Source organism: Haemaphysalis longicornis, unplaced genomic scaffold, assembly GCF_048455015.1.
Source record: "Haemaphysalis longicornis isolate Haplotype H1 unplaced genomic scaffold, Haemaphysalis longicornis Haplotype H1 scaffold_9, whole genome shotgun sequence".
NCBI lineage: Eukaryota > Metazoa > Arthropoda > Arachnida > Ixodida > Ixodidae > Haemaphysalis > Haemaphysalis longicornis.
In genome coordinates this window covers 171,565,329-171,577,686 of record NW_027526460.1, presented here as the reverse complement: position 1 = coordinate 171,577,686, position 12,358 = coordinate 171,565,329, and the positions used below count along the sequence as shown (strand labels likewise).

The following is a 12,358-nucleotide window of genomic DNA, read 5'->3' as shown; positions in this document are numbered from 1 at the left end:
TCACATGCAAATACAATGAGAAGGTTTGTGCTACGCCAGCGCGATCGCGCCCTAAACAACGTGGTCCACAGTACTCGAAGGCGGATTTTATGCTCCGAATTTCTATCGTAATTATATCGTTACCATAACGAACTGACTCTCAACTCGAACAATGATGACATGATTACAGTGATGAAGGCATGATATACTCGCTAACTAACGTAATAAATTGTATACCTGCATATATTACAAGAATCGAAACCGAAGAGGAATTCCAAGTAGCTCTTTATTGCTTTTCAACCCTTCCAGGCGCGAAGAACACATCCTATTCTACTCGGGATGGCGTTCTATGATTTGAAGAAAATTACTTTTACTCTCTTGTCCTGGGCTGAGGACCCGTCCCACTAACCAGATTGATTTAATTGTTAAATAAAGTTTTCCCCTCCTCCCCTTACTCCTCCTCTTGAGTGCAGTTTTCCTATAACGCATATCCGAATATCGGGAAGATATGGCTGTGCAAAATGTTCCGAAATATCCCTCCAGGTCTTAACAAACATATATGTGTTGCTATAAATTTAACGAACACGTGACTCGTTTTGCTCACTAAACCCCCATACTGGTTAGATGCCTGGTATAGAATCAGCACGCGCGTATATACACACTGGGTTATTTTGTTTTAACTTACATATGATTACCGGGAATCGTAATGCCTTCTGCCAAAGTCAACAGCCCTGAAGGCCTAGAATTTGTTTTGGTCTTCCATTTTCGCTGTTGTCGGTCATTAGCAGCTGACTGTTCCTTTTGTACGAATGCTTACTTGAGAAGCTGACGCCTAGCTCCGACTCTTCGCGCTCCGCTCAGGACCGGCTTCGCAAGGAATGGGGTGGCGCCGGCAATGTTTCTCCCGTAGCGGTATCCAAAACTATACTTTAATTGACACCATGAGTTAGTGTATGCGATTTTAAGCCTATTATTATGATAAAGAGTTACCCACACGCCAATTCTGGTGCGGACAAGCATCAGACGTTGACCGAGCGCAAAGAAACAGCAGGGTGAGCGAGCCTGAGTGAAGCAGACGACAAATGCGAGAATCCCTAAGCTGACGTCACGGAGGTGGGCTTCGCAGCGCCGCCTGTGTTCGCGCTCACCGCCAGTAAGGGTAGGTCCCCAGGTGGGAGGAGAGAAGGAAGTGGAATTGAGAATGCGGATTGCTTTGGGAGTGTGTAGGGGGAGATGTTGAGGGAGAAAGAAGGTTGTATAATTGGAGACGCGAAGTGGGTAAGAGGGAACTGAGGGGGGGTTGACATTCTGGTAAATTCTTGGAGAGAAAGGATGCGAGGGTGTTTGTTGCCCCGCCGCGCGGACTACCGAAAGGTTCTCAGAAACGCCGGAAGCAGAAGAGGCGGTGAGAGGAGTTCTTATCAGAAGCTCAGGTCAAAAGAAAAGTAGAGAAGGGAGGGAAATAACCAGGTCCAAGAAAAAAGATACACGAAGGAAAAACCACGCACACGCACAAAAGAAAAAGCAATAACCGCGCAACTGAATTTGCACGTGTCGCCAATAGCAACCATCCTGGAACAGGTTTTCCTGAAACTCAAAAACAAAAAGATAAAGTTAGAGGGACGTACGGGGCACAAGAGAAAGCGGAGCAAAAAAGACAAAAAATAAAAATAACATGGAATTCCAGAGAAAAGGTTGAAGGGATGCCTGCGCGTACTGCACTGGAAGCTAGGAATGAAAACAAAAAGAATTAGGTGACCACTTAAGGAGCAGAGGGGTCATATTCTTTGGATAAGGTACAAGCAAGACAGTGCCTAATGCTGTATCCCCTGCCAATATCGCAAGGATTCCAAGTTGCCCCTAGACGCATTAATTCCAGCAGGTTTCATGGAGTTGAAATTGTGCATTAAATAGGATTCTCGGTATTTTCTGTCCCTAGGAGACTAAAAGTTTGAATGAAGTATATAAAACTTAAGGTCATCAAAATTGTGGCCTGGTTGGTTGAAATCCTGCGCTACAGCTATGGAGCATTTTCTGAGAGTATCTGCCCGGTGATCGTTAAGACATAGGCTCATAGGTTGACTCGTTTCGCCTACATACTGTTTGGGGCACATTGATCATTCCAACATATACACAATGCTGGATGAAGTGCACGTAAAACTTGAATTAATCTTATGAACATAATTACTGGCTGTGCTTTTTACAATGCAGTCCGTCTGCAGGTGCCTGCAAGTCTCGCATCTGGGACGGGAGCAGCTGGCTATAACTGGTTGCTTTGAAGGCCCTGTTTTAGCATGCACTAAAATATCTTTTAGATTCCTATTTCTCTGGTAGGTAACCCTTGGTGCTTCCGGGAACGTCTTTTAAGTCGGTCGTTACTGGCTAAAATTGGGTAGTATTTCGGCAGGATATTGTTTACGTTTGGGAGGGCGTTTGAAAATTTAGTTCTTAAGGTAGCTAGTGACGTGGCGCTTTCGTTTTGTCACTTTTTGATGAGCACGTCATCTCTTTTGAGATTAGATGCACGTTGGTACGCCTAATAGAGCGAGCTTTTGGGGTGGTTCCTGTTTCTAAGGGTGGACTTGAGTTCGTCTAGATGCTTTGCGTATTCCCTGTCATCACTGCATACCCTTCTAAGTCTGGTGGCTTGTCCTACAAAGATCCCTTGTTTGCAGTGTCTCGGGTGATGGCTTTTATCATCTAGATACTGCTGCCTGTATGTTGGTTTTCTAAAAAGCGTAGTTTACCGTTGTCTAGAATGACGGTAGTATCCAGGAAGCTCACTTCTTTTTCAGACTGCTGGCAGGAGAATTTATTAGTCGGATACGAAGAATTGAGATGAGATATAAACGTTTCAGCTAACCAGGGAGGAAGCGTCCACGTTCAGACAGCTGCAGACGAATTCACTGATGACACCGGTCGTCATGAAGCACATACAGCGAGAACTCTATACGGACGACACGTGCGTGTTGTGTAACAATGCTAGGGCCTCGACCGCCCACTTACTGTGGGACTGTGAAGTGCGACCTAACGAGGCGGCAACCAGGACAGACCTACCGCCGTGGATCCAAGAAGCAGTGCGCAGTTGTGACAAGGACACTCAAATATCAGCCGTCCAGCAGGTCCTGGCGGCGCTCGAAAAGCAGCACCGGAGCGAAAGCTGCGGGGTGACGCCCTCCCTTACGGGGCAGCGGAGTCCAACCCCGTAGCGAGTAGCGAAGGGGTTGTCCGAGTACGGATGACGTCGGGATCGACGAGTGGCTACGTCCGGGCGCAGTGTACACACTGTGTCTGTTGCAGGCATTCAACAAAGTCCTCCTTCCTTCCTTCCTTCCTTCTAGAGTCGCGCGACCGTGTTCCCAAATCATGAAGATGTCGTCTCTGTAACGGAGGTAAACCTGAGGTTTATGCGGAAAAGAGTTTAGTAGGGTGGCTTCAAGTTGCCCCATGAAAATATTGGCGTAGGTCAGCGCGAATGGAGTACACATGCTGGTTCCAAAAACTTGCAAAAAGTAAGACGAGCCAAATTGAAAATAATTGAGAGTTAAATTTAGTTTCAACAAAGTTATGTGACGCATGTTGGTGCGGTTTCTCTGATAAAGCTTCTCAAATAGCTTCGATTTCTTCGACGAAAGGGATCTTTGTATGCAAAGCGGCAACGTCAAGGGTAACAAGCAGGGTTCTTATGGGTAGGGGGCCACCCTTAGTTATTTCTTCTACAATGCGGAGGAAGTGGGGGACGTCCTGAACTAATGAATGGAGAAGAGCCGGGGATTTTGTGGCATATATATACATATATATTGTGAGCATCCTTGGGCAGTCTACCGGCACCGGTTGGCACAGTCGGTCTTGGTGTGGTATCATCGGACTGCCATCAGTGCTTCCTCTTCATCTGTACATTTTCACATCATTAGCGAACGTGCTCTCGCACTTCGTCCTCATCTCTGTGAATACTCATCATCATGGTGTGTACTCGGACGTTTCCTGCTCGAGCCTCCGAATAAACGGTCGCCCCGAACATCGGCCTCTCCGGTGAACCTTGTCCTCTCAAGTGGTGGAGGGTGCGTTTCGGTCCCGCTTCGAACCTCTTCGGTCCCACTCCTGGAGCTGCGTTCCGGTCACCGCTTGCCTGGCCCAGCCATGCCCCCCCCCCCCCCCCCAGGTCATCCAGCTAATATGTTATCGGTATCGGTTGAGGGGATTCGTGTACAAGCTTTGATTGATACGGGAGCAAGCATTTCAATTATCCATGCCGATTTGTGTACACGTTTACGAAAAGTGAGGACTCCCTACGTAGGGCCATCTTTGCGCGGTGCTAATGAGACTGCACTTACACCTTCGGGATACTGTACCGTTAGGGTTATGATCGCCGGAGTTACTTACCACATATTGTGTGCTGTGCTCTCTCCTTGTGCCCACAAGCTGATATTGGGCTGGGACTTTCTCTCTTCGACGTCTGCTATTATTTCATGTCGTCAACCCGCCATCGACATCTCGGATACAGAAGACTTCATTGTTTCCGCTTCAACGGAGTCAGTGACTTTGACAGCAGATTGTGTTATACCTGCTAGCTGCGAGCACATCTTGCCGATTTCCGTTGGAGCCATTACTGGGGGAGATGTCCTTGTGGTGCCCTCTGCTCGTTTGCTATCGCGCGGTATTACAGTCGCAGCGGGTCTTGTCCGATTTACGCAAGGTACTGCACTCATTACTGTTCAGAATACGACACCAGAACCAATTCTGCTGTTTAAGGGTTGCACGATTGGATCAGTTAATGACGAAATTGCCGCCGTTCTCCCACCTGCCGTAACTCCACACTCTCCACCCAATTCGGTTTCTGCCTCTCCCACACCTCTTCTTGGTGCCGTCATCAGCCCCGATCTCACTCTATCCCAAAAAAAGTCTCTTCTAGACGTGCTCTCTAAATACCAAGCTTCCTTCGACTCGTGCTCCTCCTCTCTTTCGCAGACTTCTACCACAGAGCACTGCATCGAAACTGATGGCCCCGACATAGTTCGCCGTCGTCCATACCGTGTCTCGCCATCAGAAAGAAAAATAATTGACGACAATGTGGCCGACATGCTCAAGCGCAAAATCATACGCCCCTCGGCAAGCCCGTGGTCTTCACCTGTCGTCTTGGTGGAGAAGAAGGATGGCTCAGTTCGCTTTTGCGTTGATTACAGGGCGCTAAATAAGATCACTCGGAAGGATGTGTACCCGATGCCTCGCATTGACGATGCTCTGGACTGCCTTCAAGGCGCTGAGTATTTTTCCAGTCTGGACCTACGGTCCGGTTACTGGCAAATTCCGCTGCGTGAGTCGGACAAAGAGAAGACGGCATTCGCTACGCCTGACGGCCTCTACGAGTTCAACGTGATGCCGTTCGGGCTGTGCAATGCTCCGGCCATGTTTGAACGGATGATGGATACAGTTCTCCGTGACCTAAAATGGAAAACGTGCTCCTGCTACCTTGACGATATTGTCATCTTCTCGTCCACACACGTTCTCCGAGCACCTCAAGCGTCTGGAAGAAGTATTAGCGTGCCTTGCCCGCGCTGGGCTTCAGCTTAATGCAAAGAAATGCTGCTTTGCGAGTAAGACTATTAGGGTATTGGGCCACGTGGTCAGCAAAGAGGGCATAGAACCTGATCCTGGCAAGATCGCCGCTGTAGTCGATTTCCCTCGTCCGCTCCACTTAAAAGATCTACGGAGCTTCCTCGGCTTGGCTTCTTACTTCCGTCGCTTCGTGCGTAACTTTGCGGCCATTGCTTCTCCTTTACACAAGCTTTTAAAGTCTGGCACGCCCTACGACTGGTCGAGCGAATGTGAAGCAGCCTTTCAAGCACTTAAGGACGCGCTCACATCTCGACCTGTTCTGCGCCACTTCGACGAAAAGAGCCCCACAATACTCCACACGGACGCCAGCGGTCATGGCCTTGGCGCTGTCCTTCTGCAGCGGGACGCCCAGAATCAGGAAAGAGTAGTTGCCTATGCCAGTCGTTCCCTGACAAGTGCTGAACAAAACTATACCATCACAGAGCAAGAGTGCCTGGCAGTAGTGTGGGCTGTTCAAAAATTCCGCCCATATCTTTATGGCCGCCACTTCACCATCGTAACTGACCACCACGCTCTGTGTTCGTTGTCTTCCCTCAAGAACTTGTCCGGACGCCTAGGCCGCTGGGTTCTCCGCCTGCAGCAGTATGATTTCGTCGTCACACATAAGTCCGGCCGGAAACATCTCGATGCCGACGCCCTGTCTCAATGCCCTCTGACCACCACTCCGTCACCTGCTGGGGAGGTCCCGAAAACCGTACTCCAAGTAGCACCCGTTACGTCTCCTGCCCCGGAAGACCCTCCAGAACTTCTTTCGTAGCAGAGGGCGGACGCATATTGTGGTCCTATCATTGACTACCTTACCGGCCGCGTACAACCTCCCAACAGTCGTGCTCGCCGTCAACTCGACAAGTTCCAGCTCCTGCATGGCCCGCTTCACCGTCGCAACCACCACCCTACCGGCCACAAATGGGTCCCTGTGGTACCCCGTTCCCTTCGCACATCGATATTTCAAGCTTGTCACGACGATGCCACGGCTGGTCACCTTGGATTTGCGAAGACTTATGACAGGGTCCGCAGCCGCTACTTCTGGCCTGGGATCTCAACAACTGTCGCAAAATACGTTTCCTCGTGTGCATCTTGCCAGCGTCGCAAACGTTCGACGGCTCCCCCTGCCGGGTTGCTTCAGCCCTTACCTTGTCCCTTCGCGCCTTTCCAGACGGTCGGAATCGACTTGTATGGACCTTTGCCCATCACGCAGTCCGGTCACCGGTGGATAGTGACGACGGTCGATCACTTGACAAGATATGCTGAAACTGCACCTGTACGCTCCGGGACAGCCGCAGAAGTCGCCGAATTCATTCTACATCACATCATTTTGCGCCATGGTGCTCCACGCATACTTCTTAGCGACCGCGGGCCAACCTTCCTGGCGACCATTGTTGAGGAGCTTCTGCGTGCCTCCAACATCGTGCACAAGACTACTTCCGGCTACCATCCCCAGACAAACGGCTTAACCGAACGTTTCCACCGAACTCTTTCTGACATGATCTCTATGTATATAAGCCCCGACCATCGCAACTGGGACATTATCCTCCCCTTCGTCACCTTTGCTTATAACACTGCACGTCAGCGTACTACTGGCTACTCTCCGTTCTTTCTCGTCTTCGCCCGCTCACCTTCCTATACCTTCGAGTCAACTTTCTTCTCCGCCCCTGTTTCCTCTGACGCACCAACCCATGAGCAGTACATTTCACGGCTCGCATATTGCCGAGAACAAGCACGCTTGCACACTGAATCTCATCAGCAAGTCAGGAAGACAAGATACGACTCGACACATTCCTCCGTTCGTTTTCACCCTGGTGATGAAGTGCTCCTATGGACCCCCGAACGGAAGCCTGGTCTTTGTGAGAAGTTCCTTAAGCGTTTCCTCGGCCCTTACGTCATCCTCGAAGAGACTTCTGCAGTGAATTACCGCATAGCACCGATAGGCCCCGTAACAGACCGTCGTCGCCGTGGCGTCGAAATAGTCCATGTATCTCGCCTCAAGCCCTTCAGACGCCGGGCTCCGGAATGACTCGTGGCCAGGCGGCCGACTCCGCAAGGGGGGGGGGGAAGTGTGAGCATCCTTGGGCAGTCTACCGGCACCGGTTGGCACAGTCCGTCTTGGTGTGGTATCATCGGACTGCCATCAGTGCTTCCTCTTCATCTGTACATTATCATCATCATTAGCGAACGTGCTCTCGCACTTCGTCCTCATCTCTGTGAATACTCATCATCATGGTGTGTACTCGGGCGTTCCCTGCTCGAGCCTCCGAATAAACGGTCGCCCCGAACATCGGCCTCTCCGTGTCCTCTCAATATATATATATATATAGCGAATCAGAATAGGAAATGAGGGGCTCGTTGAAAATAAGACAGAAATAAGAATTGGCAGTCAAGAAGACCTCGGAAAGCAAAGGGGAGGATGTAGTAGCTCAAGATAAAGAATTTGGAAAATAAGAAAGTGGAGGAAAAATGCCCGCCAGGTGGGATCCGAACCCACGACCTCCAGAATACCGGTCTGGTGCGATAACCACTACGCTACCGGTGGGGCTACTTTAGCCTCCACTTTCTGGGGTATTTATGTTCAGGTGTTTTTGTTTCCTGCGCTTGGGGGTGGTAGCCAGCGCCACTCGGACTCCTCGGGGTGAAGGGGACCTTCTTTTTAACCCCCGGGCCGTGACTCGAGCGTTGACGCGTCAACCAGCTGATCAGAAGCTCAGGTCAAAAGTGGAGGTCGTGGGTTCGGATCCCACCGGGCGAGCATTTTTCCTCCACTTTCTTATTTTTCAAATTCTTTATCTTGAGCTACTACATCCTCCCCTTTTGTTTCCGAGGTCTTCTTGACTGCCAAGTCTTATTTCTGTCTTATTTTCAACGAGCCCCTCATTTCCTATTCTGATTCGCTACATGCAGAGCGAGGGCCTCTGTTCTGGCAGTCTTGTGGCCATAGGGAGCTTAAGAGGGTTCAACGCTGGTCGACCACTCTCGACATGTCGTAGACGCTCGAGTCACGGCCCGGGGGTTAAAAAGAAGGTCCCCTTCACCCCGAGGAGTACGAGTGGCGCTGGCTACCACCCCCAAGCGCAGGAAACAAAAACACCTGAACATAAATACCCCAGAAAGTGGAGGCTAAAGTAGCCTCGCCGGTAGCGTAGTGGTTATCGCACCAGACCGGTATTCTGGAGGTCATGGGTTCTGATCCCACCTGGTGGGCATTTTTCCTCCACTTTCTTATATTCCAAATTCTTTATCTTGAGCTACTACATCCTCTCCTTTGCTTTCCGAGGTCTTCTTGACTCCCAATTCTTATTTCTTTCTTATATATATATATATATATATATATATATATATATATATATATATATATATATATATATATATATATATATATATATATATATCCCACCTGGCGGGCATTTTTTCTCCGCTTTCTTTCTTTCTTTCTTTCCAAATTATTTATCTGTTTCACTGACATACCACAAACTCCCCTTTGCTTTCCGAGATTTTCTTGACTGCCAACTCTTATTTCTGTGTTATTTCTACGAGCCCCTCATTTTCTATTCTGATTCGCTACATGCATAGCGAGGGCCTCTGTTCTGGCAGTCTTGGTGCCATAGGGAGCTTAAGAGGGTTCAACGCTGGTTGACCACTCTCGACATGTCGTAGACACTCGAGTCACGGCGCGGGGATTAAAAAAAAAAAGAGGGTCCCCTTCACCCCGAGAACTCAGAGTGGCGCTGGCTACCACCCCCAAGCAAAGGAAAAAATTACATTGACATAAATACCCCAGAAAGCGGGGGGGGGGGGGGGAGAGGAGAATCGCCCCGCCGGTAGCGTAGTGGTTATCGCACCAGACCGGTATTCTGGAGGTCGTGGGTTCGGATCCCACCTGGCGGACATTTTTTCTCCGCTTTCTTTCTTTCTTTCTTTCCGAATTCTTTATCTGTTTCAATAACCTACCACAACCTCCCCTTTGCTTGCCGAGGTTTTCTTGACTGCCAACCCTTATTTCTGTGTTATTTCTACCAGCCCCTCATTTCCTATTCTTATTCGCTATATATATATATATACATATATATATACATATTGTTACGAGGCAGATGCGGACTATTTACACGTCATGTCATGGCCCTCTTGACAATATATATTAGAATAGGCAGAATCTGGGCTACTTGGATCATACTTGAATTAATACTGGTCAGCCTAAATTTAACTGGGTACGCAGACAATGACAAGAAACGAAGCACAGGCGCTGACACTACCAACTGAATTTTATTACGCCTCCCCTTGTACATTTACACCCTCTAGCCACGTGGTCCCGGAGCAACATTGCGCAGAAATAGTTTTTCTTTATCGGTTAGCGAAACCGACGCAGTACTGATACAATCGTCGGCGCCCTCTCCAATTTCCATAGCTTCGATGATCTCACGCGCCAGCCTATCGTTGTTTTTATGCATGGTAATGAAACCATTGAAGTCAGCTTCACAGTTGGGGCAATCTCGGAGGTGCGTGGCCAAATGTCCTGACGGGACACTTTTTGTTGACGCCTTGGCCTTGTGTTCTCGAACTCGGTCGATGATACAACGGCCGGTCTGGCCAATGTACTTTTTCCCGCACGATAACGGTATCCTGTACACAACCCCCTGCACACACGCTGCGTACTTGGTACGGTGGTTGGTTGTGCACTGGCTCGCTATCAGTGGCTGGTTGACGCGGCGGCACATGACATACCCTTTATTTGGGGCTGAGCACACAACCGTCACCCCTTCTCTGGCCGCTACCTTCTTAATGTTGTGTCTTACTCCATGAAGATAGGGCACAACCGCGAGCTTGCTCCTGTCGGTGGCCTCTCTGGGACTTTCCGGGACTTTTCCTTTTTTTGTTTTTAAGCAGTGACTCGCAGATCGACACCAGGACCGCATTTGTGTAGCCTGCACTGCGCAGCCTCGAGATTTGGCCCGTGAAGCTCCTCTCCAATTTGTGGCAGCATGACCGGCTTAAAGCCGAGTTCAAGGCACTGTACGCCAAACCGCGCTTGACATTCTTCGAATGCGCTGAGTCAAATGGTAGAACACCCTTCCCTTCCCGCGGTGCGTATCTCCAGCACGTGAGATCGGTCCTGAAGTGCAGTATTAGGTCTAGAAACCTTATTCTTCCTTCGACTGCCATCTCGTGAGTGAAAGTGAGTGCTGGGCATGCGCCTTTGAATGCGTCGAAAACCCTTTCGACCGATTCTTCTTGGACCGCTGCTGAGCTCTGCGTGCACAAAACTAAAAAGTCGTCGACATAACGGTAGATCACGAGCACTCTCTCTTCACCAAGCATGTTTGTGACCTGCCTTCCGAAGAATGCCAGAAAAATGTAGCACAAATACGGCGCAACTCGTGAGCCAAGCAGATTCCACTGCGTTGCGTGTAGTAGTTATCTTCGAACGACACAATTGTGGCTCCAAGGTATGCAGCTAGAAGCTCAAGGAAGCTGTCGACAGACACACCGGCTAAATTTTGGAATGCCACGGCCCCGTCCTCTTCGATTGCAGTCCTCAAAATAGGTAGCAGTTCATCATGCGGTATGGAGTAATACATGTCCTTAATGTCTATTGAGAACCCTGATGTAACGCTTGATCCATGATGCTCCAGAAACTGGGACAGGCGCTGAGTTCGGTATCTTGAATGGGTCCTGCGGCTTCACTCTTGCAAGCTGCCTTGCTAGGAAGCTTGACACTTGCAGTTGCCAAGTATGCCGTTCCGAGATAATAGCCCTGAACGGTACGTCGGGTTTATGCTTTTTGGCGCTGAAGAAAACCGAGAGGCAATTCTCTTTCATGGCCTGAACAATGCGGACAATGTTTCCAGGTTGGCTTTCTGCAGGAGCTTAACGACTTCAAATTTCGCCTCCTTCGGCCGGGATGTTTCCACTGCTGTGAAATTTTCTGATAGAGCGTTGACTGCTTTCGCGCCATAAGTGCCTTCGTCCATGACTACAAACCCTCCTTCTTTGTCGGACATGCAAAGTCTGAGGTTTTTCTCCTTCAGTTCTCGAACAGCCGAAACAAAACTGACGCTGTCTGTTCGTCGGCGGTTATTTTTGGACAGGACACCGATTCCTTCTGAAATTATTCGCTGCGCTGACTCCTCTCCGGCTTTCATGGCAACCCTACGAACCAGGGCTACCTTGTCAGCTGCACCTAGTTTTGGTTCGACTGCGAATTTCGGGCCCCGAGTCAAGGTCTTCCGAGTTTTTTTCCGTCAGCTCAACGTCTCCTAACTTTGTGAAGGGCACTAAACCAGGTTCAACTCGCTCTCTTGATTGTAGATGGCGCTTGAGGATTGGCAGGTACCTTTTGTTCCATAAAGCTTCCATAATTGAAGAGGGCGCCGACGATTGTATCAGTACTGCGTCGTTTTCGCTAACCGATAAAGAAAAACTATTTCTGCGCCGTTGCTCCGGGACCACGTGGCTAGAGGGTGTAAATGTACAAGGGAAGGCGTAATAAAATTCAGTTGGTAGTGTCAGCGCCTGTGCTTCGTTTCTTGTCATTGTCTGCGTACCCAGTTAAATTTAGGCTGACCAGTATTAATTCAAGTATGAACCAACTAGCTCAGATTCTGCCTATTCTAATATTTCTTTCTAGTTCTCTGAGCCTGACTAACACTCCCCTACATGCCATTGATCCCAAAGCTCTAAGCCTCATCATCGCCCACAACGAGTGCCGTGCGAGGCTGCTGTCACGGGCCATCAAAAAGAACATTGTCCTCGACAACATCCAGCTCCTGTTTGG

The 12,358-nt window shown here is 49.4% G+C and overlaps 1 non-coding gene across 1 annotated transcript; it reads left to right on the top strand.

The window, feature by feature from the left end:
• The first annotated feature begins 9,401 nt into the window (after window positions 1–9,401).
• Window positions 9,402–9,474, top strand: Trnat-ggu (transfer RNA threonine (anticodon GGU)). Its single transcript has one exon. It is a non-coding gene; the product is annotated as a tRNA-Thr (tRNA).
• Window positions 9,475–12,358: the final 2,884 nt, after the last annotated feature.